This window comes from Scylla paramamosain, chromosome 13 (genome assembly GCF_035594125.1).
Source record: "Scylla paramamosain isolate STU-SP2022 chromosome 13, ASM3559412v1, whole genome shotgun sequence".
Lineage (NCBI taxonomy): Eukaryota > Metazoa > Arthropoda > Malacostraca > Decapoda > Portunidae > Scylla > Scylla paramamosain.
This window is the reverse complement of record NC_087163.1, coordinates 23,334,585-23,362,084: the sequence shown is the minus strand read 5'-3', so window position 1 is coordinate 23,362,084 and position 27,500 is coordinate 23,334,585. Positions and strand designations below refer to the sequence as shown.

Here is a 27,500-nt window from a genome sequence, read left to right as displayed (position 1 = left end):
AATTAAAAATAAAATACAGTCGTACTTTAGATGATTAACATGGAGGAGGTGAACACGTTTCCTTTTTATTTTATTACTTTTTTAGACGGATAAAAAAAAGACGAAAGACATCGAACAAAACCAAACAAGATCACAAGATACACGTTAAAGATGAAAATAGACGACTCGCAAGATGAAGGGGGGAAAAAGGGAGTAAGGGAAACTTATTAGAGACGAAAGGTAGATGGAGTGAGGAAGAGGAGGAGGAGGAGGAGGAGGAGTAGTAGGGATCTTGTGGGAGTCTTTGATCGAGTTAAGAAGGACTGGCAGTGCTGTGAAGGTTATGATGGCTGTGATATGTCTGCTGTGAATGGTAGAGAGAGAGAGAGAGAGAGAGAGAGAGAGAGAGAGAGAGAGAGAGAGAGAGAGAGAGAGAGAGAGAGATGTAAATTGGTGTCTTTCCATTAGACTTTACCTATCTTTTCTTAATCAGATTCCGCACCGTTTGCTTAATACTCTCTCTCTCTCTCTCTCTCTCAACCCAAGCAATCAGATAGGTATGTGATTAAATTAACCCCCATTAAAACTGAACTATGCCCTTTAAATCCCCATTCCCCCCATTTCTACCTCCCCACCTTGCCTCATATTCTCCTCGCCATTCATGCAGCTCACGGTTCTCGAGTGGTATCTAATCTGAACCCGAGCAAGGCAGCAGACAACTCGTTCTCTTTTCCAGCCTTGCCAAGTTCCGTGCTCACTCAAGTTGATGATTCGAACCGTTTTTTTATCTCTGGACATCTGAACCCTACACTTTTCGAGCTTGGGAGGAATGAAGCGAGGGAAGGTTTCAGAGTGCAGGGTTGAAAAATTATTGGTTTGATGTTAGTTAATGAAAGATATTGGTGTTGTGTATTAGTAGAGGTGCAAGATGTGGATTGTGTTGGTGGCTGTTGATTTACCGTACGCATTAGTGGTCTGTTTCTTGGTTTTCCTCTTCTTCTTCTTTGTTGTTGTTGTTGTTGTTGTTGTTGTAGCTGTGTTTGTTCGTTCGTTCTTCTACTTGTTGTTCTAGTTCTACTTTTACAATTACTTCTGTTTTTCTTCTTTTTTTCTTTATTTTCCTTCTTCTTCTTCACCTTCTATTGCTTCTGCTTCTTCTTCTGTTTCTCCTTCTTCTTCAATGGATTGCTACGTGCAGGCATGACCGCTTCTTGTAGCTTCCTTTTATTTTATTTTGTTTTGATATTCTATTTGTGTTTCTGGCTTGTTTTTTCTTTTTTTTAGAATGGTATAAGATTCAGGGAGGTATGGGAGTGTTTTCATTGTGTATGGTTCCCTGTGTGATGTGTATGGTTTTGTTTGCTCTCTCTCTCTCTCTCTCTCTCTCTCTCTCTCTCTCTCTCTCTCTCTCTCTCTCTCTCTCTCTCTCTCTCTCTCTCTCTCTCTCGTGTATTTGCTTGTATTTTATATGTCCAATCTACAGTATGAATGGTTTCAATTTCTGTCTGCTCTCTCTCTCTCTCTCTCTCTCTCTCTCTCTCTCTCTCTCTCTCTCTCTCTCTCTCTCTCTCTCTCTCTCTCTCTCTCTCTCTCTCTCTCTCTCTCTCCACCAGCTGGCCGGAGAAAATTTTGGCACAGATCCGAAAAACATGACTGGTTAATGAGACCAAATTTACACGCTGCCAACTTTTCCAACTTTTTCTTTCCTCAGTTTCCAGCACCAATTTTTTTTTTTTTTTTTTACCATTGCCTGTTTTCTTTGTTTTCACTTCCCTTTTCTTGATTAAGTTTGGTGGTATTTTTCATTACTTTTCCCGACAGCTCTCTCTCTCTCTCTCTCTCTCTCTCTCTCTCTCTCTCTCTCTCTCTCTCTCTCTCTCTCTCTCTCTCTCATTCTGAATGAGCGTTTCTGAGCGTTTATGTGTGTGTGTGTGTGTGTGTGTGTGTGTGTGTGCGTCCGTATGTGTGTTCCTCCCGTCGTGTTGTCGGCGCAATTTGTCGTCTCCATCACGCGAATTGACCAATCAGCGTGGCGCGTTCTGAGCATAGTATGAAGCGTGTCTCTGATTGGACGGAGAGGCGCGCCGCCCCATATTTTATCTTCTCAGCTCGGAGGCGATTTCTGTGTTTGTTTATCTCGCTGGCCGCTCCTCCGCGACCATTTCCCAGCTCCGCAAATTGAGTCTTGAAATTTCCATGTCCGGAGCTGCGTGTATCCCGTTTGTGTGTGTGTGTGTGTGTGTTGGGGTGGGTGGCTGGAGGGGGGAGGGAGAGGGAGGGTTGCTGGTGTGTGTGTGTGTGTGTGTGTGTGTGTGTGTGTGGGTGGATGGGTGGGTGGGTGTTGTGTGTGTGGGTATGTGTGGATGTGTATGAATAAGTCTTATCTTGGTAAAGTGTCACGGTGAGGCAATCAAGAAAATATATGTGCCTGAAATATTTAGATGTAAAGTAATAGAATTCTGTCTGTCTTCCTCTCCATCTGTCTCCTTCCTTGCTCTCTCTCTCTCTCTCTCTCTCTCTCTCTCTCTCTCTCTCTCTCTCTCTCTCTCTCTCTCTCTCTCTCTCTCTCTCTCTCTCTCTCTCTCAATTGAGAGACTCAATTTCATCGATGCTAAATTCTGCCCGAGGACTGATGGAGGGATGTGGAGGAGGAAGGGACGGAGGGGAAAAGGAAGGAGAGGGAGGGGAGGTAGGTGGCCAAGATGAGAGGGAGGGAAAGATGAGAGAGAGAGAGAGAGAGAGAGAGAGAGAGAGAGAGAGAGAGAGAGAGAGAGAGAGAGAGAGACGGCGTTCGGGCACCAGAAGAAAAGCAGAGTGAAAAGAAGAAAATATCGGAATGGAAACGGCAGCGTTGAATCTCGACTCAAAGGAACAAGTTTTGCCGGAAAAAGTTTGAGAATTGTACCAGGGAGGCTGACAGACAGACAAGGTAGCGGCCGCCACACGTGCAGGCCGCCTCGCCCACCCTATGCTAGACCTACTGTGCTTTCCCTGCTCCCTATCTCTCTCTCTCTCTCTCTCTCTCTCTCTCTCTCTCTCTCTCTCTCTCTCTCTCTCTCTCTCTCTCTCTCTCTCTCTTTCTGTTCATTCTTACATTTCCATCCTTCGCCAGTCTCTCCTCCAGTCACTTATATTTCTCTACGTCTCCTCGCAACCTCCACCAGTTAATCCAAAATAATTCTCCTCCCTTCTATGTAATCACAATTTCCTCAAACTTTTTGCGGCTTCCCATAACCTTTCCGGGCATTACGAAATCTTTCAATCAATTCCGGGAGGTTTTGTTATCATGCTACCGTCATTTTTTTTTTTTTTTCATTCTATATATGAGTGGATGTGTTCTTGAGTGTATTCGAGTGTATGCTGTGGTTAAGGATGTTGCTTTACGTGTATATTTGCCTCTCGGTAATACATTCTGGATAATTATCATCTTAACGTTATATTTTTCATTGTTTTACGTTACTTAAGTATTTGGTGTTTTATTCCACGCTGAAATTAAAAGAAAAGAGATCATAAAGACGAGGATAATTTGAAGTTCTATATCCCATTCTCAGTAATACATTCACCTTATCAATGTTTCACGCTACTTCAGTTCTTGATATTCTATTCCAGACTAAAAAAAAAAAAAAAAGAACGAAAATAATTTTAAGACCTCGAGAAGTTCACTCCTCAAAGGTCACTGAAAACATTCCAACTATTTCTAATCACCCAGACAGCACGATTATTTCATTCCCCACCCTTCACAGTCACTCTACGCCTCACTCTCAAACTCTCGTGTTCTCACAGTTCATTGACCCGTATTCAGAAACGCTTTGCTCTCACCATGACTATCTCCAAAGTCCATGGAAATGATTTGTCGGCTTCTCAAAGAGTGGTTTTCTTGTTAATGGTGTAGAATTTTTGTTAATCTGTCACTAAAACCATAAAAACACCCTTAATAACCTGTCTAACTTTATCACAACCATTTTCAAAGGCCACAGAGGTGATTAGCTGGGTTCTCAAGAGTGTGTTTCCTCTTAATAGTGTAGAAATTTTGTTAATCTGTCACTAGAATCCTTAAAACGCCCTTAAAAACCTGTGTAACTTAATTCAGACCTTTTTTTTTCAAAGATCACAGAGATGATTAGCTGAATTTTCAAGGAGTGTTTCCCTTGTTAATAATACAGAAAACTTGTCAATATGTCACTAGAATAATAAAAAAAAAGTCCTTGAAAAGTCGTGTCATTTCAATTAGAGCTTTTGGAATGTAACAGAAGTGCGGCGCAGAAGTGTTTGAGAATACTGCCCTTATTGCTTTCCTCTGCCATTCCAAGCATTCGCCTGTCTACACATTTCGATTTTGTTTTTCATCTTTTTATCTTTTTTCTCCCTTTCTTTATATTTGGTTTCCCTTCCGCATTGGTCCGCCACCCTGGTACCTTCCCGCTTCCGGACCGAGACATCCCGACCGCCCCCCGGTGCCCTTCCAGCTCCAGAAATATCGAATCCATCACGTGGAAATTCAGGGAGTCTGGAATTTCCTGCTAAAAGTTCAAAGGAAAATCGCTTATTGAGAGAGAGAGAGAGAGAGAGAGAGAGAGAGAGAGAGAGAGAGAGAGAGAGAGAGAGAGAGAGAGAGAGAGAGAGAGAGAGATAAACTAGAGTCTGATTTTCTCGAAGTTTTCACTAAATCTACAAGTTCTAATTATAATTTTTTTCCTAAATTACGCACTTTCACTCACATCCGAATCAATTATGTCTCTCTCTCTCTCTCTCTCTCTCTCTCTCTCTCTCTCTCTCTCTCTCTCTCTCTCTCTCTCTCTCTCTCTCTCTCTCTCTCTCTCTCTCTCTCCAAACAAATCGTTATTTATTTGTCGTTTCCTTTATCTGTGTATTCATCACACACACACACACACACACACACACACACACACACACACACACACACACACACACACACACACACACACACACACAAAATAAAATATGCATCGCGGCGCCAGTACTCATAATTAGTTGAACCCCCAAAACTTTGGAGAGTTATAATTGCTCTCAGATAATTAATTCAATCAGGTCTGTGTGCGTATAGTTGTCCCGGACTCGTCGCATATTGTGTGTGTGTGTGTGTGTGTGTGTGTGTGAGAGAGAGAGAGAGAGAGAGAGAGAGAGAGAGAGAGAGAGAGAGAATAGTTTAGCATTAGAAATACCGAGTTCAAGCTTAAAAAGGTAGATAAAAAAAATATATGAAGGAACTGGTTGTTGGATACAGTGGTGGGTTAGTGGGATGGACTCAGCAATCAGGTTGTTAGTGTCAAGTCAGTAGGGAGCTTTTAAAGAAGATTAGACAGACTTATAAATGCAAATGATAGGTAGACATAGGCAGGCATCTTTTATACAGGGACTACCACGTGTAGGCCTAATGACTTCTTGCAGTTTCTTTTTTTTTCCTTAAGTTCTTATTTACTTATATTAAATGATCACAAGACACTTTTTAATGGACTTTTAATGTGGTTCTATTTCAAGAGCACCAAATGGTCACCTTGTGTTTTATAAAGGTGACACTTATGGCTCAGGTGACGCAGGCCAGCTGTGCCTCACCTGACACTTTGAAGAATTGACTTTTTTCTCTCTCTCTCTTTTTTTTTTTTACCTGTCAGTTTGTCTATCGACGATGTCTCCTCTATTTGTACGTGTGCGTGTCTCTCTTTCCCTGTCTATCAATCCATCTGTCAATCTCTCTCTCTCTCTCTCTCTCTCTCTCTCTCTCTCTCTCTCTCTCTCTCTCTCTCTCTCTCTCTCTCTCTCTCTCTCTCTCTCTCTCTCTCTCTCTCTCTCTCTCTCTCTCTCTCTCTATCTATCTATCTATCTATCTATCTATTTTCATCTCTCCATCTGTTTATCTACATTTAGACCTAATCTATGATCTAAAAATAAGCACACACACACACACACACACACACACACACACACACACACACACACACACACACACACACACACACACACATGCCCGTCTAGGGAAAACAAGTTCCGTCTGACAATGATAAATATTTACAATTTATTAATCATGAGTTGACTGTTTGATGTGAGGCAGGGATGAAAACATTGTGTGTGTGTGTGTGTGTGTGTGTGTGTGTGTGTGTGTGTGTGTGTGTGTGTGTGTGTGTGTGTGTGTGTGTGTGTGTGTGTGTGTGTGTGTATCATTGGGCTATGAGCTCATAAGTGCGTGAGCGTTAGAATATTGGTAATTTGTATTCAATCAGCTTACCGAATTAAAAATTTTATAACCTCTGTACTCTGTGATCGTACGTTATTACATGCCAGGGTACATATTGACTGACTGACTGAATGGATGAATGACTGAATGAATAAATGAAGTATGACAAAGTAAGTGGATGAACTGGACATCATAAGACTAAATTTAGACTGACTAACTGACTGACTTAATTTCTAACTAAGGATAAATGAATGAAAAAGGACTGGGTAAGTAATCTGAATCGTGACTGATTTACTGAGTGACTAGCTGACTAACAAACTGGCCGGCTGATTGACTGGCTAACTGAGTGATTAAACAACTAGCTGCTTGGCTGGATTACTGTCTGACTTACTAACTGATAAACTAAATACTTAACAAGTTAGTTAGCTGACCACCTAACTGATTGGCCAGCCGACTGACTAACTGTGATTGACTGACTGACTCACTCACTCACTCACTCACTCACTCACTCACTCTCTCACTCACTCACTGGCTGATCAACCATCTAACTAATTGCTGTCTCACGCACACGCACAAGACTGCAATTTTTCGCGCGTGGTGAAAACTTTCATGCTCTCCGGCTCACACCTCATTCCACGCGGGGTAATGAAATGGAAGGAGGGAGGGTAGATAAGAAGAAAGAAAGACCGAGAGGGAGGGAGGGAGGGAGGGAGGGAGGAAACGAAAGAAAGCCGGGAGGAAAGAAATATAAGCGTCAGAGAGAAAAGTCGAAGGAGGGAGGGACAGAGAGAGAGAGAGAGAGAGAGAGAGAGAGAGAGAGAGAGAGAGAGAGAGAGAGAGAGAGAGAGAGAAGAAAGAGGGAAAGTGACGGAGGCTGAGGAAGAGAAGCGGAGGTATGGAAGGAGGGAAGAAAAGTGGATGAAGTCACGATGAAAGAATCCTGCAAAACCCAATTCCATTTTTGGACTCCCCTCTCGTTTCCTCCACCTCTTGCCCTCTGCGACCCCTCCCTCTTCTTTCCCCTCCGCCCTCCCCTCCCGCCTCACCCGTCCCTTCATGTCTCCAACCTCGAGAAAAGAGCTAAATATTGAGTCTCTTTCACTTTCGGACGGAGGTGTCAATATTCAATAGGATTTCTTGAGTTACCGCTGCCTTTTGCTCCCTCTCGTGTCCCGACCCGCTTCCTCCTGACTTCGGGTTAGTGCTGACACTCCCGTTCCGACAGCGAGCTTCATCCCCCGCCAGACGGACAGACAGGCAGACAGATCAGGAGAGTAGACAAAGGATCACAGGTCGAGGCAGATTGACAAATGGGTCTTATTCCCGCGCAAAATTCCTTTCTTCCAACTCTTTATCTTTTTCGCCTTCCTTTTTTTTTTTTTTTTTTTTTGCCTTACGCTCTCACTCGCACGTGCCACCCACCCACTGACACACACACACACACACACGCACTTACATATATACCTACACACACGCACATGTTGTACACTCTTCCATACACACATACGTATATACAAACATACACATTCATACATACATACATACATACATACACACAATACACATCACATATATACGTTGCAGGGATAGTGGAAATCTCCTGCCAGCAGACGTCTAATGCTCGCTTTGTGTAAAGGAAAGTTGGTGCCCGGAAAAAAGAATCTAACAACAACAACAACAACAACAAAAACAACAACAATGTAAAAACCTCTAGAGAAACAATAACACCAGCAACGCCAGTGCTCTTTCCACCACCACCACCACCACCACCACCAAGAGGAGGAAACCACACGAGAATCTAGGATAAAAAAAGGAAAGCACACACACACACACACACACACACACACACACACACACACACACACACTAGCAAACGAAAATAAGAATACCTCACTTCATCCAGAGAAAAGACCAAAGTAACAACATTCCTTTGTTACCCAAAAAAAAAAAAAAACACACACACGAGAAAAAAAATAAAAAGAAAACAATCCAACAACAAAAAAAAGGTCAATTAAGAGAGAGCTTTCTCGCGACTGACAAATCTTTCGGGACGTAGAAAAAGAGAAAATCTATGTTCTCTCTCTCTCTCTCTCTCTCTCTCTCTCTCTCTCTCTCTCTCTCTCTCTCTCTCTCTCTCTCTCTCTCTCTCTCTCGTGTGTGTGCTGACGATGAGAGACTAGCACCTCTTCTCCCTGCGACGGAACCGACTACATTATTGACTTGGGAAACTCCAATATTATGTGGTACTTCAAGGAGGCGAGGCAAGGAAGGGAAGGGAACGATGCGGGGAGGTGGGGCTGGGGACTGGAGGCGCTCAGAACAATAGGGGGAGGAAGACTGGCTGGGGAATGAGTGGGGAAGAGAAGCGCGGGTGTGGAGACGAGAGGATTACTGGAAATGGTAGGAAAGAAAGGGATGTGAAGACAATGCTGAGAGTAGGATTGAAATGGGAGAGAGAGAGAGAGAGAGAGAGAGAGAGAGAGAGAGAGAGAGAGAGAGAGAGAGAGAGAGAGAGAGAGAGAGAGAGAGAGAGAGAGGCTGTGCAAAAAAAAATAAAAACTGGAAAAGTGGAGAGAAGGGAAGGATTTGAGGAGGAAAGAGGTAAATAGGGAGAGGAAATTGAGATTTAGGGAGAGATGGAAAGGAAAGATGAAGAGACAACGCATGGAGAGAAAGTGGAGAGGAGAGACGAGACCTGGGTGGCAGAAGGAGAGGAGGAAACAGAACAGGATATGAATTACAGGAAAGAGTGGGAAGCAGAAACGTGCCTGGGCGGTAGGAAGGCAAAGAGGCAAGGATCAATACGGAAACATGAAAGTATGAAGGAGCGAATGGAAATTTAGCGGGACGAGACATGTTGGCAAGGGAAGAGGACGAGGTACAAACATGAAGGAAGGAGAGGGTGATATTAGTGGAAAAAAAGTAATATAGAGGGTAAAGGAGCAAATTCTGACCATAAAGGAAAGGGTTAAGCAGGACGAGATAAGATTGGAGGGAAGAAAGCAAGGTGCAAGGATGAAGGATAGAAAAGAAAAGTGAAATTGGGAGAGAGAGAGAGAGAGAGAGAGAGAGAGAGAGAGAGAGAGAGAGAGAGAGAGAGAGAGAGAGAGAGAGAGGCACGCATAATCACAGATACGCCACAGTCTCGCAGCCTTATCTGTGTGGGAGCCTCTCCGGAGCCTCGCAAGGTGTGCTGGAGTTCTGTCCTGTGACTTGATGGTGCTCGACCTTCCCCCGCGAGGCAAAATATTAAACGAGGCAGGGTGACGGAGGGAGTAAATCTGACGAAGGGCGACACTGTGACAACGAAACTCAAACTGGAGGAGAAATTATGTAAGTGAGCCGTGGATGTGATCTGAGTGTAAATCCCGGACGATGCAGCTCTGGTGTTAATATCAAGCAAATGGTAATTTAGTCAAGTAATTCAAGCCGCCCCTCCATTACACGCGGGGTATTTGTGTCAAGTGCTCCTTCCATTACCGCCTCCCCGATCACCACCACGCCGCCGCCTCTGCCTCCGCCGCCTCCCTCTCGTCTCCACCTCCACACAACGCGGGATGAAGTAGACGCAAGACAACTCTCGCGTGCGTAAATATTGCGGTGCAGGCGAGGAGTCTTGGTAATACAGGGAAATAAAACACCACCTCAAAGTTCATTCCCCAGTGAAAGACACGCCGTGAATCAGCCAAGGAAATTCCAAGGAAGTTCCGAGGAAGTTCCTAGGGAATTCTTTTAAATAGCAAACTGTGGGCTGCATCACTGCTCTCCCAACTCAACGCCGCCCTGCCTCAGTACTCCCCGCTCCCCCACAACACCCCTAACCCCCCAGCATATCCCCCAGCACCCAGGCCCGAGCAGCCACCCAGTTACCCGGGTCTCAGGTGCTCCGTGATCGCTGCATACTCGTCCAAAATTCCACGAAAGATTTAACACCTGAGCGTCTGTTGAGTCTGTGCGGGATTAACTCTCGCCTTCCGCTTCACTTACACAGGTAATATTCTGCCGTGAGCCATTTGTTTGCCCTCTTCTCGTTCCCTCTTCCTGTCTCTCCTTATCTCTCTCTCTCGCTCTGTCTCCCTCCCCGTTCTACTATAATGCTCATCTCTATATTTCCAGCCCCTTATATATGCCTCTCAGCCTTCCTCCTCCCCCTTCTCTTTGTTAATGTCCTTCCCTGCTCCTTTCACTTCATGTGTATCTCTCTCTCTCTCTCTCTCTCTCTCTCTCTCTCTCTCTCTCTCTCTCTCTCTCTCTCTCTCTCTCTCTCTCTCTCTCTCTCTCGTCCCATATTCCTCTCGTCTCTCTCTCCCCTGTTTCTCTTCCCTTTAACCTATTCCTTCTCTCTCTCTCTCTCTCTCTCTCTCTCTCTCTCTCTCTCTCTCTCTCTCTCTCTCTCTCTCTCTCTCTCTCTCTCTCTTCCTTTCTGGAGTAACTTCTACCTTTCTCACGTATAAGCTTTCTATTGCTCCTCTCCGCTGTTCTGTTCCCGCTCCCCCACTCTCCTTGTGTCCGCGCGAGGTCTAATCATCCTTGCCACGCCTCGGAGTCTCGCCTAATCCCTTTATGAATAAGGAAAACGTGTCCCAGGCTTGATCTCGCCTCCCACAAAGCCACTTAGAATGAAAAAAGCTGATCTGTGTGATGACTTCTGATCCCCCAAAGTGTTGTGTGTGTGTGTGGCGGTGACAGTGTAGGCGGATGGTGCTGATGGTCCTGTTTATTTTCCCTACTTTTGCCGGTCTAAAAAGACTTCTCGTTGGTAGCACTAAATGTAATGATGCGTGAATGCGAGCTGGTTGCGGTGACACTCGTGAAATGCAAGTATGTAACGTGAACTAAAAGAAAACAAAAATAAAGGTGATGAGGGTGTGAGGGGAAGCAGGCACTGGGAGGAGGAAACCCTGTGCAAAGCTGTAGAGCAAATCGTGTCTTTCACTGGGGTTACGCTGCTGAGTGAGTGCCCGCAGCATAAGGTAACTATTTTGTAATAAAGAACGAAAACTGGTGTGAATCAGTTCCGTTAGTGCCATTTTTGAAAACCTTGTGAAACTTTACCCTACAGTTGACGCATGCGCAGTCAGGGTAGCAGCAGGGAGTTAACGAGTGTTTAAGGTCTCATTAGCACTAGTTATCCCTCGCGTTAGCCCTTTTCCCCACACCCCACCAGTCCCCCCATCTCGCCACAGGACGGCCGCTGCTGTTACGTCATTAGTTGTGCTGTGAACGTTTCATCGCAGAATGGCTCAAGGTGATGAATAAGGGTGTGTGTATGTATGTATGTGTGGCTAATTATCTTGCTTTCTGTGTGTTCTTTGTTATTTATGGTAGCAGTGGTGGTAGTAGTAGTAATGTAGAGAGAGAGAGAGAGAGAGAGAGAGAGAGAGAGAGAGAGAGAGAGAGAGAGAGAGAGAGAGAGAGAGAGACTTAAGAAAATTCATGGTTACACTTTTGTTGACAACTGGAGAAAAATAACCTGCTCCTCCTCCTCCTCCTCCTCCTCCTCCTCCTCCTCCACCACTACTACCGCAGCCAATAAGGGGCGAAGAGAAGCAGGAATGTAACACGCAGTCATTGAACATTTGTCACATCATCACATCCACGACCTTTACTTAGTGACATCAGCTTCCTCACTACTCATCCTTACGTGTCTCATTATTCACCTTCCCCCTTCGCCCTGACCATTACCACGCCCCTTATGTCACCCTGTTCTCTGTCACCATTTAATCATCACACATTCTCTCTCTCTCTCTCTCTCTCTCTCTCTCTCTCTCTCTCTCTCTCTCTCTCTCTCTCTCTCTCTCTCTCTCTCTCTCTCTCTCTCTCTGATTACCTACCCCTTTTGCCCTCCTCTTTCTCTCCCTGTCTACTCTTCGCCTCCTGTCTGTCACCTGATATCAACACATCTCTTCTCTCCTATTCTCTTCTTTTCTCTTCTCCGTTTTCGATCGTCTTTCATCTCTCCCTTGCGTTCCTCTGCCTCTGTCCCTCTCTCTTTCTCTCTCTCTCCAACTATCTCTTTCTCATCTTCTCCATCATTCAATCTCTCATTTCACTGTCATTAAATATCCATGTATCTCTCTCTCTCTCTCTCTCTCTCTCTCTCTCTCTCTCTCTCTCTCTCTCTCTCTCTCTCTCTCTCTCTCTCTCTCTCTCTCTCTCTCTCTCAGGTCGCAGCTTTTTTCATCTTTATTTCCATCTTCTCACCCTCATTTGTCTCTTTCCTCTTTGTGGCTCATCTTTTTAGACTCCAGTCCCTCCCCTCCCATCCCTTCCCTTCTTTGATCCCTCCCTTCCCTGCCTACCCCCCTCCCCTTCCATATTTCTTATCATCTTCCCACCTACTCGAAATTTCTCTCCTTTCTTCCTCCATTTCTTGTCTCCATCCTAGCTCCTCCACTTTTTTTGTCCCTTTTACCTTCTCTATTGTCTTTTCTCTCCTATCTCTCCCGCTTTTTTCTTCCACCCACCTCCTCCATTTATTTTTTTTACATACCTCTCCTCCTTTATTTCTTCTCTCTTATGTCTTACGTCAGTGCATCCTTAAGTTGTCAAGAGGAATTAAGAGACAAAAATCTCTTGAACAGCGAGGCAAAGAGATTAACAGATGACAAGTAACAGTTATTAGATTAGGTTAAGTCAGGTTTGGTTGAGTAAGGTTACGTTAAGTTAGGTAAATTAAGTTATGGTAGGTTAGGTTAGGTCAGGTCAGGTTATGTTCGGTTAAGATAGGTTAGGTTAGATTAGGTCAGGTCAGGTTAGGTTTGGTTAAGTTACTGTAGGTTGGTTTAGGTTAGGTTATTAAGATAGATTAGGTTAGGATAGGTCAGGTTAAGCCAAATTAGTGTAGGTTAGGTTAGGTAAAGTTAGATTAGGTTAGGTTTCATTAGGTTAGATTAGATTAGGTTCATTTAGATCAGATCAGGTTAAGCTAAGTTACTTTAGGTTAGGTTAAGTTAGGTTAGATTAGGTTAGGTTAGGTTAGGTTAGGTTAGGTTAGGTTAGATTAGGTTAGGTTAGGTTAGGTTAGGTTAGTTTAGGTTAGGTTAGGTTAGGTTAGGTTAGGTTAAGAGATTAGGTTAGGTTAGGTTAGGTTAGGTTAGGTTAGGTTAGGTTAGGTTAGGTTAGGTTAGATTAGGTTGGAGCAATTTGTCATGAAAAGAGTAATCATGAAAAGTTAAATATTTGTAGAGGAACCTTCGTGTAATAAATTTACTTAGAAGCCTTGACGAGATTAATATGTAGGCACAGGTAAAAATAGACTCGCCACCCCCCCCTCTCTCTCTCTCTCTCTCTCTCTCTCTCTCTCTCTCTCTCTGTCGTGCGTCGCTCACTCCCCAGTCGGCAAGTATAATACATTCCCTTATCTCTGTGGGACTGTTCAGTTATTTCTCCTCGCTATCTCATGCTCCGCCTCGTGCTTACACTTATCTGGCCGCTGATAAGTCGACCGCTAGACCCACGCGTCCGTCCCTGTCCCCTCCACCTCCACTACTGAAATAAATACATGTTGAACTACAAAATAAAGAGTATTACTATTACCCTCTTTCCTTTCACCCTCCCTATCTCGCTCTCTTTTCCTCTCCCTCTTACCACTACAGTCTCTTATCTCCCTTGCGCCAGATCTGCATTCTTTTTTTTATCCCATCCTCTCTCTCTCTCTCTCTCTCTCTCTCTCTCTCTCTCTCTCTCTCTCTCTCTCTCTCTCTCTCTCTCTCTCTCTCTCTCTCTTGCTTCCTCTCCCTCCCGTCGTTCAGAACTGTTAAATGGCTAAATTCAGGCCGCAATCATCACCGAAGCTCTCTCTCTCTCTCTCTCTCTCTCTCTCTCTCTCTCTCTCTCTCTCTCTCTCTCTCTCTCTCTCTCTCTCTCTTATCAGTAGTCCGATTTTCTCTGGTGATTTTACTGCCACGTTCTGATTGCTGGGATGAGATAAACCTCTTCTACTGGGGGAGGGAGAGGGAAAGGGAGAGAGAGAGAGAGGGAGGAGGGAGAAGAGTGGAGTTTCCTTCTCGCATCTCTTTCTCTTACTACTCAATCCTTCCTTATGATTATGTCTTTCCTACGTTCTCTCCCCGTTATTTATACTCTCTCTCTCTCTCTCTCTCTCTCTCTCTCTCTCTCTCTCTCTCTCTCTCTCTCTCTCTCTCTCTCTCTCTCTCTCTGCCAGCGTGCGATATGTGTCGAAAGACTGATGGGTGGCCCGCTTGAAGTCTGATCTCCGCCCTGTTGTGATTGGCTGGCGTAGCGAAGATTCCAAGTCACTGATTGGCTCGCTGCAATATCGAAGAATGACTCCCATTAGGTTAGGATGAGGCGGCAAGGGGGGTATAAGGGGGGTGGGGTGTAAGGGGGTTCACTACTGCGTTCCTCGATTTTATTGGCTGGAGATCGCGCGGCTAATATGTCCGGGTTAATCTGATTGGTCGAGGATGTGGAGTAAATATAATCCGTGTAATTTGATTGGTTCGTAAGCGATGCGCAGGTTAAGAAAGAATTCGTGCTTTATTTAGACTTTCCTGCCGGTGTATCTGGAGGAGTATTGTATATTTTTCTCTCTCTCTCTCTCTCTCTCTCTCTCTCTCTCTCTCTCTCTCTCTCTCTCTCTCTCTCTCTCGCTCCCATTCAAAATTGAGGCAACAGGATGAATATACCACAATATTTTTCTTTCTTTTGCTGCCATAAAGATAATTGTTGTCCCTGACGTGAATTCTTTCCCTCCCTTCCATCACCCCAATCATCGCATCCACCCACTACTGCACGAAACCACCACCACCATCACCACCACCACCACCATACAACCACCTACAACATATAATCACCAAATACTTTAAACGCAACCCCTACAATAGTTAATTCATTTTCCATTGTATATAAAACTACAGTAGTGAAACAAACCTTAATAACTGGATAACCAACACACCATTAAAACAAACAAATCATTTACCTACAACCACGTACACTAGTTAATCACATTTCATTGCATAGAAAACGAATCTAGTGGGAAAAAAGTAATTACGTAACTAAACACCAACTAAACAAAATAAATAAACCTTTTAATTAACACTGCATACAAAAAATATGAACTAATCTGACGCTGAAGATCCTCAACCAACGACGAAGGAACCGTGCTCTCTGATTGCTTGTTCCTGACTGGCGGAGGGGAGCGTGGGGGCAGGAGGCAGAAGGCGAGGGCGGGGAGAGGAGGGGAGGTGGTGCTGATAACCCATGAACAAGGGAGGGCTGCTGCTCCTCACGCCTCCCAGGGCAGCGGTAAGGCCCGTCCTCTTGATTGGACAGGGGCGTGGCGTGGCTCGTGTGTGCATTGTTCCGACGCTTCGCAGACTGGGAAGGAGGGGCAGGCTTGTACACACCGCCCCGGCATGACTAGACAAGGCTCTCTCTCTCTTTCTCCCTCTGTGTATATGTACGTGTTATGATAAATACGAGACTCAAGAAGACACGATTCGCGGAAAAGGAAAATAGACACGCTGGGAGAAGATGAAGCAGAGGGTGAGAGAAATGGGAAAGACAGGGAGTGGAAGACAAGGAAGGGGAAAGGAGGAGGGAAGGCGAGATGAAGGGAATAACAATAACTGAGAGTTCTCAAGTAAAAAGAAAAGAAAAGAGAGGAAGTACGGAGAATCGAGGAATGTTTGTTTCCATAGTTCACGCAGCACCAATTGTTTTTGTTCGTTGTGATAAGTGGACCAAGTAAGAAAAAGTATTCCTTGCGTGTGTCTGTCTCAGTAACTTGTGTGTTTTCTAAAGATTGGGGATATTTTGAATTTGCTCCATTAATATGAAAGGTAATGGAACCCACCTCTCTCTCTCTCTCTCTCTCTCTCTCTCTCTCTCTCTCTCTCTCTCTCTCTCTCTCTCTCTCTCTCATAGTGGTGACGGTGATACTGATAAAAATTATAATAATAATAACAATAATAATAATAATAATAATAATAATAATAATAATAATAATAATAATAATAATAATATCAATAACTGAAAATGGTGCTTTTGGCGTAAATGATAAAGTAATGTTGTTAATAACGCAGGATAATCACAGTGATATTGAAATCAGTGATAAAAATCTGGCGTGATGAGGGAGGGTGGCAGCAATAATGAGATTAGAAATAGTTTTGACAAAAATAAAATAGTGGAGTTTATATTGAGACTGATAAAGGCTGAAATATTGATCACGGTGAACATAATGTTCACGTCAGAGCCAGTGACAGGAATAACTGTAAAGATTATAATTGTGCGTGGGACGAGTGATGCGTCTTGCGCCTTCAGATATCAGTGTTTATAGGAGGCCTTCTCCCTGATCACTGAGAGGCTGACCAGCTCACTTGTGATTTAAGAAGGCTAATTACTTGTCCATTGACTTAACCTGTGTTCGCAGAATTCCTGAAGGTTGTGTTTGATGAGATTAGTGAGATTATTTCCAATGACAACACTGATTCGAAATTCACAACACTGATTCGAAATTCACAGCGTTGATATACTCGTATGTCTGTGTGTGTGTGTTCATATATATATATATATATATATATATATATATATATATATATATATATATATATATATATATATATATATATATATATATATATATATATATATATATATATATATATATATATATATAAGGATTAGTTCTAACAAATAGACAGGAGGTACTCTGAAGCAAAGGCCTCGAGACCATCCAAGCAACAAGGAATCAAAGATTGTCACAAATGAATCTCGTTGAGAACAGAGACCGGCACGAGGCTCCGTCCAGATGAGCTAAATCATTATTAATCTTATTAATTTAATTGCATACTTGCCGATGACACAAAGACAGTGAACCTAATCATATCTGAGCACGAAGAGTCAAAAGCAGAACTAGCGTGGAATTACAGGAGGTCAAAGAGCGTGGTGCTGCAAGCCTGAGAAGTCACAGACTTTACTGTCAACTTGATGAAGCTGACGTGGACTGAATAATTACAGGATGATGGGATGTATTGGCAAGTGTTAGTCTTTACAATACCAACTGAGACCTCGGCTGTGGGATGCGCGAGGCAGTGCTGGCTGGCGTCCTTACCTGGAATGAGAGGAATTAACATTAATTTATGCCTTGTAAATAAACGTAAAACACACACACACACACACACACACACACACACACAACAAGTGCTGGAGCCAGACTCATCTCCCTGGAGGAAAACCGTCTGAGTTGGAAGCTAATCCAAATGTTTTAAAACACTTAAGGCATTTACGAATAGTGATGCAATTACGCTGTTTTTTGTTCTCGCTTTTTCTCTCTGGGCCTCTCCTCCCGAACGAGAAGTAATAGCCTGAAACTCCGATGAAGACACATACAATTAGGCTCCATCACGTGCTTCTTTGCCATCGATGTCTCTGCGGAACGTACGTGCAATAGCAGTGGCGCGCCGTTACTCACTGCGCCCCCTTCAGAAGTGAGTCTCCCGCAGGTTCTTGAAAATAGGCGTTCTCTGGGATACAACTACAGCAGCCTGGCCATTGTAGTTTGCTCGCTTTTGAAGACGAGCCACTTGTATTCTTAGATGACATAATCTCTCTCTCTCTCTCTCTCTCTCTCTCTCTCTCTCTCTCTCTCTCTCTCTCTCTCTCTCTCTCTCTCTCTCTCTCTCTCTCTCTCTCGCTAATTATATACCCATTCATAATATTGCTTCCTCCTGATCCATAATTAATCACAGTCTCCTTCACCCTTCACCCTTCTTGCTTATCCCCAACACGTCTTCATTTCCCTGGACATTTCTTACCTCGTCCTTCCTTTTTCCCCTTTGTCCCTCCCCTTCCTAATCCTCCTCCTCCTCCTCCTGTTCCTCCTCCTGGCCTTACTTTTCCTTCGCATCTTTCATCCTCTAGTCACCCTTTTTTGTCTTTTTTTAACTTCCTGCCCTGTTCTCTCCTTTTCCTTCCTTTGTCGCATCTTCTTTTCTCTCTCTCTGTGTCTTCCTTCCTTCAGTCCTTCCTTCCGTCCTTCCCTATTTGCTTCCGCCGCGGGAGAAAAACACACTTGCTGTCTGGCTTGGTTGTGTTCGTGGGGTATTCTATTCACACGCTATTTTTGTTCACCCTATTCCTCAGTAGAGTGTGTTTTTTCCCTTTAAGAACTGATACGACATGCTTCTCTCTCTCTCTCTCTCTCTCTCTCTCTCTCTCTCTCTCTCTCTCTCTCTCTGGCGGTAGAAACTCCTGTTCAGTTGCGAGAGAAGTGGAGGCGGATTCGCAGAAAAGAGAGAATAGAATTTCGCTTCTCACTCCTTTGTTTTGCTTTCTTAATTCTTAAAATAATGATGCTAATAATAGTGGTAGTGGTGTGGTGAAAGGGGTAGCTATTGTAGCATCTGTAGTAGTTAGTAGCAGTGGTGGTGGTGGTGGTGGTATTGGTTACAGTGGTTGGTCCCCGCGGTTCGTGACGAGGAAAACCACGCATATCCGTCCCGCTTGCAGAATTAATAAGTAAAACGCCGGGTAATTTGTGAGATAATGAAAGGCAAATGACTCGTTATTAGCGACGGAGAAGATGACTGAGCGTAGGACGGAGAGAGAGAGAGAGAGAGAGAGAGAGAAAGGCAGGAAGAGGGAGAGGAAGAGGTGAACGAGAACGACGAACGAGGAGGAAGAGAGGAAGAAGGAGGAGGAAAATAGTTGTATGAAGATAGATGGATAGAAAAATTTGAGTAACGGAAAGAAGAGAAATACGAGGAAGAATGTAAGGAAAGATGGGAAATGAAGATTGATGAATTAGGGATAAGAAGAGAAGAGTGAAGTAATGCTGGAGTGACGGAGATAGTAGTAGTAGTAGTAGCAGTAGTAGTAGTAGTAGTAGTAGTAGTAGAAACTTCTATATAAGACGTCTAAAACTATACCAATCATTACTAGATCATTAGATAAATATTAATTTTTAGCAGCAATACAATAAGATTTGTTAAAGAAAGAAAAAAGAAACAAAGGAAAAGGAAAAGACTATGGAAGGGAAAGCGTCGACGTAACCTACAGACAGAGAGAGAGAGAGAGAGAGAGAGAGAGAGAGAGAGAGAGAGAGAGAGAGAATTTTCAAAAGATGGAGCAATTAGAACACCTCTACTTTGCTGTTCCTTATTTAATGGACACAGATAATTATATGCATCGCCGCCTCCCACCCCACCCCCCCCCCACCACCCGAGCCAAGGGTTAGTGCAGTCTACATGAACCCAATTAACATAGAAGAAAATAACACACTCTGCTTCCTCCTTCTGTTGCCATAGCGACCCGCGCCTGCGCGCCCACACTGCCCGCTTCACGAAACTCGTCCCGCCTGTAGAAATGGTGGTGAAGATGGTGGTGGTGGTGGTGATGGTGATTGTGGCTGTGTGGGTTGTGGTGACTGTGGTGACTGTTGTGGGGGTTGTGTTGTAATTGTTGTAGTAATAATAGTTGTTGTTAGTGGTGGTTGTGGTGGTAGTGTTGTTGTTGTTGTTGTTGTTGAAGCAGCAGCAACAATTAGACTTAATGGTAATAATAGTAATAGATAAATAGATAACAACAACAACAACAACAAAAACAACAATGATAATAACAATAACTGTAATTATAACAATATGATAACAACACCAATACCATAATGAAGATGAAAACAACGAACACAATAATAATAATAATAATAATAATAATAATAATAATAATAATAATAATAATAATGAAAACACCACTAACACGGATAATTAAACTAACAAATTCAGACCCATAAAAAATAAATAATTAAAAGCGAAGAATGGAAGAGGAAGGAGAAGCAGAAGCATTTTGTTCAGTAAGAAAACAAAACAACATCTCGAATTGTTCTTGCCTCCAGTGCGCAGGAAAAGTAAGAACAAAGTGGTGGCTGTCTTGCCTGCTAAGTGTTTCATGGCGTCAGATGCCTCCGGTTCAGTGCTTTGATCGATTGCCACTCACAGGAACACTAGCACTGTCAAGGCACGCAAAAATACTCACCACGGCAGAAGCGGTGTCTAAAATAGGAAGCTTTGAGGCCCGTGACTGTTGTAACTCTTGTTTCTCTCATCACGGAAGAGCTCGAGGAAGGTGAACCAGTCATATGTAATGTGTGTGTGTGTGTGTGTGTGTGTGTGTGAAGTTAACCTATTTTACAATGAACTATTCCCTCAATTACAATAGTTGCTAACCACAAGGACCTATTATATAATTCACACGAAACACTTTCACAACAAACAATCGTCTTACTAAAAGTTTCCTGAGCGTGTTTTGTACCCGACGAGTTGAGCTGGGGACGAAACCGAGCTGGGAACTGTTAGGGTGGCGTTGTGCACAGTTGTAGCTAGCACGAACATTGTTGTCGTTGCCCGAGAATGAGTATATCAGCATCAGAATTAACAATGGTAATCTCTGCAATAGACACTGATTGACGGCTTCCTCTGCGCAACACCCCCATGGGAAGGGAGGGAGGGACTGGCGGAAAATATAAACACAGTAAATAGCCGAGCGTCCGCAAGCCTCACGCTCAGATAAAAGCTCGACCCCTCCCGCTAAAACACTATTAATTGGCAGAGTTACGGGAAAAATGTTTATCTGGATTTACGCCTCGGCACTGCATGTTGTCCTGCCTTTTGTGGCGACAACAGCAACGGCAGTAATGGTGTTAGTAATAGTGGTAATGATGTAGTAATGATTATAATAACAATGATAATAATAATAATGTTGATAATAATAATAACAACAGTAACAACCACTCACACACACACACACACACACACACACACACACACACACACACACACACACACACACTCGTAATTGTGTAAGCAAGAGATAAGAAAGATATTTAAATCTCCATACTTTTGAGTTCAACTTTCACGCTTTCTCTGCCTTTTCTTCAGTATTACTTTGCTTTTTACGTGTATTTTTTTCCCAGTGATATAATCTTAAGAGCAAGTGTTTGAAGATGCGTTGCGTCAGGTAGTGTTTAGCGTCGGCTGCTGGAAGGTCTAAAGCTGTTCCCTGCGGAGGCCGCGGTGTCTGCCTGGTGGGTGAGCAGACTTGCTGGCACTGCGCTGTCTCCCTTGTGGTCGCCCGCTTTTGATTAATGGAGTGGCACACGTTACATTTTTCCGCCTGCACTGTCAACCTGAGGCGTCTCCCTGCACTTCGCCTTTTTTGCGCGGCTCTGATCAAAAAGACTTTCTCGCTCACAAATTTGCTAAGTCAAATTGAAAGTTGCTTTTATGATATACAAAGAAATCAATACAAAAGAGAGTTTTGACGTTTTCAGAGCAAAACTGAAAGCGATTAGTTATTTAGTGGCTGAAAATTAGTGTCTTGTTTGATACACAGAATAATTGGCATTGTTTCATCAGTTATTGTGCTAACAATGTCTGGTCATAAAATGCCATAATGCTGTGAGTGTTTGTGTTGCATGCATCATCTGTTCATTTATGCACTGACAGGCAACAAGAATTGCGCTGCGCTACAGTTCTGCTTTCATTTTTCATTGTCATAGATGCACGTCACTCACACCAGAAGTTTGTGGTTGTGTGTGTTTTTCTCCGGCAGTTATCGAAGCCTGTGCTAGAGAACATGAACTTGCTAGTAAATTTGAAATGATGCGACCCTCCCTCTGTGGGCAGCGTTCCTTGGGGCGCTTCATTGCGGTGTGCGGCAGCAAGGGTGTGAGCAGGTGAGGGATGTGACGCTTGTCTTCTTGCTCCTCGTATTGTGGTGCCTTATGGCATCACTCATCCTATTCCGGGCTACGTAAGCAGGCGTGTGGCACACCGCGGGAGGGGAGCGGTGCCCTGTCCTTCCTGCTGCGTTGCCATCGGGCGTCAAGACACATGCGTCGTGGTCACCGTCGTCGAGACAGATTTCTTTTTGTCAGTGAAGGACTTTTCTGGAATGTGGAAGCGTGGCAGTCGTGCCTCGCGGGACACTGCGCCACCTGGGTGTAGCAAGCTGCCAATCCAGCCCTCGGTGGCCGCCCTCCGCTACCTTATTTTTCTTGTCCGTGAGCAGCTCCGGGAAACAATGACTCCCTGTGTTTCCTTCAGCCACAAATTACCTCCACGGCGGATCAGGTTCATCCCGTGCCTCGCTTTAATTGCTCGCGTCCTCAATAAACAACACTGACAAACAACCTTCTCTGAGAGTGATCCGATACGCTGCTCCAATGTGTTTTCATCCGGATCTCTATTCTGTGATTCTCTATTTAAATTTCATCAATTGATATATTCTGAAAGACTTGGAAAAAAGAAAAATACGATTGTTGTTTGTAAGAATAGCCGAGCACTGGGCTTCCAAGCGTCCACGTAGAGCAAGTCTGATGAACAATAAACGCGAATCTTCCTCTCAAGAGTTAATCGGTGCATCCTTGTTATCTGCTCCCTCCCTCGTTACTGCCCACCTGTCTGTGCCTGGCGACTCTCACCAAGGCTCTCACCGACCTCTTGAATTTCTTGTTGAGTTCGTTTGATTGGCTGTCAGTCTGTCCCTCCCGCAGCTCCTGGGATCCCCGTGTTATTGATCACTGCCCCAAGACTCCCACCTAATATTCCAAACAGATTCTTTCACGGAGCCACCTGTTCACTTGTATCTTTTGGTGCAAGCTCTCGTTAACCTGTCTGGCATTTCTCTTTCTTGTGGGTCATCGTGTGTTTCCCTTTCCTAATCATGTATCAGAATCTACAGAGGTGTCACAGTACCCCATTGCAACAGGATAACTTAATGTCACTAATACAGTCATGTCATCCTCTACAGGTCCTTCGGGAGTCCTTCGCTGTTACAGGATTCAACTCTCCTTCAACTAGAATATGTAAGTATCACCAAACCTACATCTACTTCCTTTATAAAAAACATTTACTTTCATACGGTAACATAAGGCAGCGTCCTGTGTTTCCCCTTCTCGCCACAGCTTTCGGATTTGTTGACTTCCTCGTGCACGCGTAACCCGCATCACGCCAGCCAGGCACCTGCCCTCCCTTGGTGGCGCCTTGAAGGAAGTTTTGTAAAAGGCTGTAACTCAGATTAATTAGTACCAAGTTAATTTTCTGAATATGCTACGATGATGCCGCTTTGTGTGTGTGTGTGTGTGTGTGTGTGTGTGTGTGTGTGTGTGTGTGTGTGTGTGTGTGTGTGAGAGAGAGAGAGAGAGAGAGAGAGAGAGAGAGAGAGAGAGAGAGAGAGAGAGAGAGAGAGAGAGAGAGAGAGAGAGAGAGAGAGAGAGACTTAAACGTTAACAGATAGTCTAACGCGCACACACGCACTCACACACATCTGGAAGCACACGTTTATACAGTGAATGAAAAAAAAGGGAAAATAAAATAAAAGAACTGCAAGAAATAGAGCGTTCCCAGAGAATAGAAATAAAACAAGAAATTTAAATGCAAGAGTAAGAACGCAGAGGAGAGAATAAAAGTAGCGGGAGGGGAGGAAACTGGGAAGGGTGCAAGAAGGGACAGGAGAAGAAAGGGAGAGAGACACGGAGGGCGGGAGGGAATCTGTCTGGTGCAGCTGCGGAGATTCTTGTCTTACAGAAGTTTAAGATTGTTTGCGAATTATTTGTCTCTGATTGCTTGGCGTCTCTCTCTCTCTCTCTCTCTCTCTCTCTCTCTCTCTCTCTCTCTCTCTCTCTCTCTCTCTCTCTCTCTCTCTCTCTCTCTCTCTCTCTCTTGCTACTACTACTGCTTCTACTACTACTACTACTTCTACTGCTACTACTTCTACTACTACTACTACTACTACTACTACTACTACTACTACTACTAATACAACTACTACCTCAACATTTCCTCAGTAGCCCAGTCAGTCCCTAGGGCGGCGCCATCACCACACGCTATATTATAAATGGACACTCCAGTCACTAGCAATACCAGGTTGGAATTTAATTTGCTTCAGGCAGACACTAAAGAGAGCGACGCTTTTACACGTGAATAAAGTTAGTCTCGCTCGTGTCTGTTCTTCACAATGATACGTTAGATTCTGGGAATTTTTGTGCTGTATAGGAAGTGGACACGTCATCCAGGAAACGGTGACGATAAGAGTAAATAACCAAAGTGATTTATTCTCCTTCATTTAAAAAAATATAGGAAAATAATGGAAGCTGCAAGAAGTCATCAGGCCAACACCCGCCAGCTCTTGTATGAAACTTACCTTCCTATTTCCACCTATCGTCCTCATCCATAAATCTGTCTGTTCTTTGAAAGCTCTCTAATGACTCGTCACTAGCAACCTAATTACTGAGTCTGTTTCATTCATCTTTCACTTACTGCTCTCTTATTCCTCTTTCATGTACCATGAGAGAGAGAGAGAGAGAGAGAGAGAGAGAGAGAGAGAGAGAGAGAGAGAGAGAGAGAGAGAGAGAGAGAGAGAGAGAGAGAGAGAGAGAGAGAGAGACTTGATGACTGACTTTAACTATCATCTTTGTCGCTGCTCAGTAGCAAAATACAAAACAGTTAATGCATTCTTTCATCACCGTCATTACCACCACCACCACCACCACCACCACCACCACCACCACCACCATGCATCATACACAGGAGGGTGAGGGGCGCCAATCACCTGAACACGACGAGGTCTCCGTGACACATTCGGGGACCGTCAAAGGGACACCAAGCTTATCATCTGAGCTTGATTGGCCTTCCCTCCCTTACAAGGTCAGGGGTCAATAAGCTCCTGTCCTTGCATTGGTTGGTACAAAAGGCCTCTGATCAAGATTCTATTGGTGTTCCTTTGCTCATATTTGCACCGCGATACACTCCTCTGATAAATAAAGGCTCTGTCGATGTGCTTGTCCTGTTATACGGAATAGTCTATTAAGTAGAGATTTTAATCCTTAATCCGGGTAGCTTCTTTTGGAACATAGTAAATTAGTCCACCTCAACTCGAAACCGTACGAAAATAAATACTTTTAGACCGAGAATTTTACTGGACACAACACACAGCTTGCTTATTCTAAGACAGCACCCGTAAAACTTCGTAACATCATGTAATCTTAGTCTAAATAAGAGTATAAGTCAATCACCGGATTCAAAGGGTTAATAATGTTGTTACACCAGTAATTACACCAGTGAACAGCTAATAGGATAAAGGATCTATGGTCTTGTGGTCTTATGTGTAGACTACGGAACAGTTAATAAAATAAATGTTCTTTCTGTGTTCCTGCTGGCTTATATTTGCGTCACAGAACACTCCTCTAGCAAACAAAGGTTCTGTCTATGTTCCTACGTACTTACACTGACACTGGCTCACTGTCATTTCTGATCTTGATATCTGGTACCTAATTTGTCCGCTTGAGTCTTGATAGTGTTATAACTGCATTTTTTCTCAATTACCTCCATGTCAGTAGCTTTTTTTTTTTCCCAGTTACCTTGATGTCAGGAAAATATTCGTGTGAATGGTGGAACAGGAGCAAGTTTGTTGTGCTGAGAGTCTTAATAAAGCGAGAAGTAAGAAAACCATACGACGTACACCTCGCAGCCTCAGTGTCTCTTTGTCTGTAGAATTGATGATAGAATTTTAAATAAGCCTTCATGCACTGATAAACTTTCTCTCGATATCTGAAGGTCATCATGCATGCTACAAATATGCAACACCAACACAACGCACTAACATCGTGTGTAATGAAGTCACAACAAGTGATTGCATTGATATCGATATTTACAAAAGAATAGACTGGCAAATTTAATGCGGCGTGTGCTGCTCTGCTACCAGGAGTGGATGGCGTGTTAATTAACAGTAAATAAAGCAGTGTTGTCCGGCGAGGCGAGGTTTATGAGGCGAAGAGCTGCGTGTTTCCGAGAGCCTCCCTGCGCCTCCACTCTCAACAGGTTAATGAAAATCCTCACGACTTACCTGCCATCCTTCGCGACTCCCTCAGGAAGAAAGCACTCCCACTGATGCATAGAAAGAAAACACTCCCACTGACGCACAGGAAAAAAAAAAAAAAACTCCCACTGGCACACAGACCACTGACGCACAGAAAGAAAGTACTCCCACTGACGAATAGAAAGAAACACTCACTGACGCACAGACCACTGACGCACGAAATCAAAGCACTGCCATTACTGCACAAAACTGTAGCTTCGTCACAACCTCAATACGAAAGACATATGGTAAAATTAATTTCTTGTAAGACCAAAGTAATAATAGATAGTTAATGAGAGTAATAATGAAGTTCTCCACGGTATTTATGGTCATTTGGTAATAATTAGCAATGAATATGGTAACTAGTGTTTACATTAATTGGGAAAAAGAAAGACTAGCAAGAAAAAAGAGGTAAAGAAGAAATAGTGATGGTTGCTCTGAAATCATGGTGAGGATAATTTTACCATTCCTAAGGCTGACAAATTCGGGCTGGATGTGAACTAACACGCGTAAAATAACTGATACATACTTTGTGATCAACTGCGTACATCCTCCCCAATTAATATGCTCGTGTCAATGCATCAAGGAGTGTAACAGTAGCACATGTGTATCAGTTTAGTACGATCACTCTTTTGCCGTGGAAAGGAAAAAATAGACTATAATGTAATGAATTTAATGTAGAGGGACTAAGTTGCTCGCTAAATAGTTGAGATACGCTGGCAGGGAAATTATGATGTAACGTTGCTGTAGAGGGACTAAGTTGCTCGCTAAATTGTTGAGAGCTGCTGGCAAGGAAAGACAGGCACACTCTGACCTGATCGCCGCGCCCCGCTAGAATTACTCAGCGAGGAATGCCAGTCCGGTGACGCTAAATCATTGAAGGGATTACGAATGTCGAGGCAACGCATGTATTTTCATTTCATTCCATTACGCTAACATTAAATGCAGGAATGAAACCCAGAAGTAGATCAATTAAATCTTATTAAATATGCTTATCCCAGCGGTGTGTGAAGGGAGGGAGGTCACCCTTAGCATGAGCCGTGCCACCAACACCACACCCCCCATCACGTTTTCAAATTAGGCAGCTGCTAAAACACACCCAACAATAGTAGAGTTTATTTGGCTTTATTTGTTGGTTACATAGTTTGAAAGCCAAAGGGAATATAGCATGTGGTTTGAATTCTCTCTCTCTCTCTCTCTCTCTCTCTCTCTCTCTCTCTCTCTCTCTCTCTCTCTCTCTCTCTCTCTCTCTCTCTCTCTCTCTCTCTCATACAAAGGTAAATTACAGCTTGTCTTAAAGCGGAGGTTGACGCGTAATTGGCAGGCCGTGATATTTAAGACGCTTTCAATTAGCCTGATTGAATTGACTCTACACTGTAATGAGTTTCTTAGCGCGATGGTGTAATAGTGGCGGCCATGCACTGCTCCTGATAGGCAGTGATGTGTGCGTGTT

The 27,500-nt window shown here is 43.7% G+C and overlaps 2 protein-coding genes across 2 annotated transcripts in view; one reads left to right on the top strand and one right to left on the bottom strand.

Annotated features, from left to right (window-relative positions):
- Positions 1 to 27,500, top strand: part of LOC135106536 (longitudinals lacking protein, isoforms A/B/D/L-like) — a 183,774-nt gene that overhangs the window by 40,346 nt on the left and 115,928 nt on the right. The window contains exon 2 of the mRNA XM_064015665.1: positions 22,943 to 22,997. The gene's annotated coding sequence lies outside the window, so the exon portion shown is untranslated. The remainder of the gene's footprint in view (positions 1 to 22,942; positions 22,998 to 27,500) is intronic.
- The window catches only part of LOC135106537 (cell adhesion molecule 3-like), a 147,575-nt gene that overhangs the window by 90,744 nt on the left and 29,331 nt on the right, over positions 1 to 27,500 (bottom strand). The window lies entirely within an intron of this gene.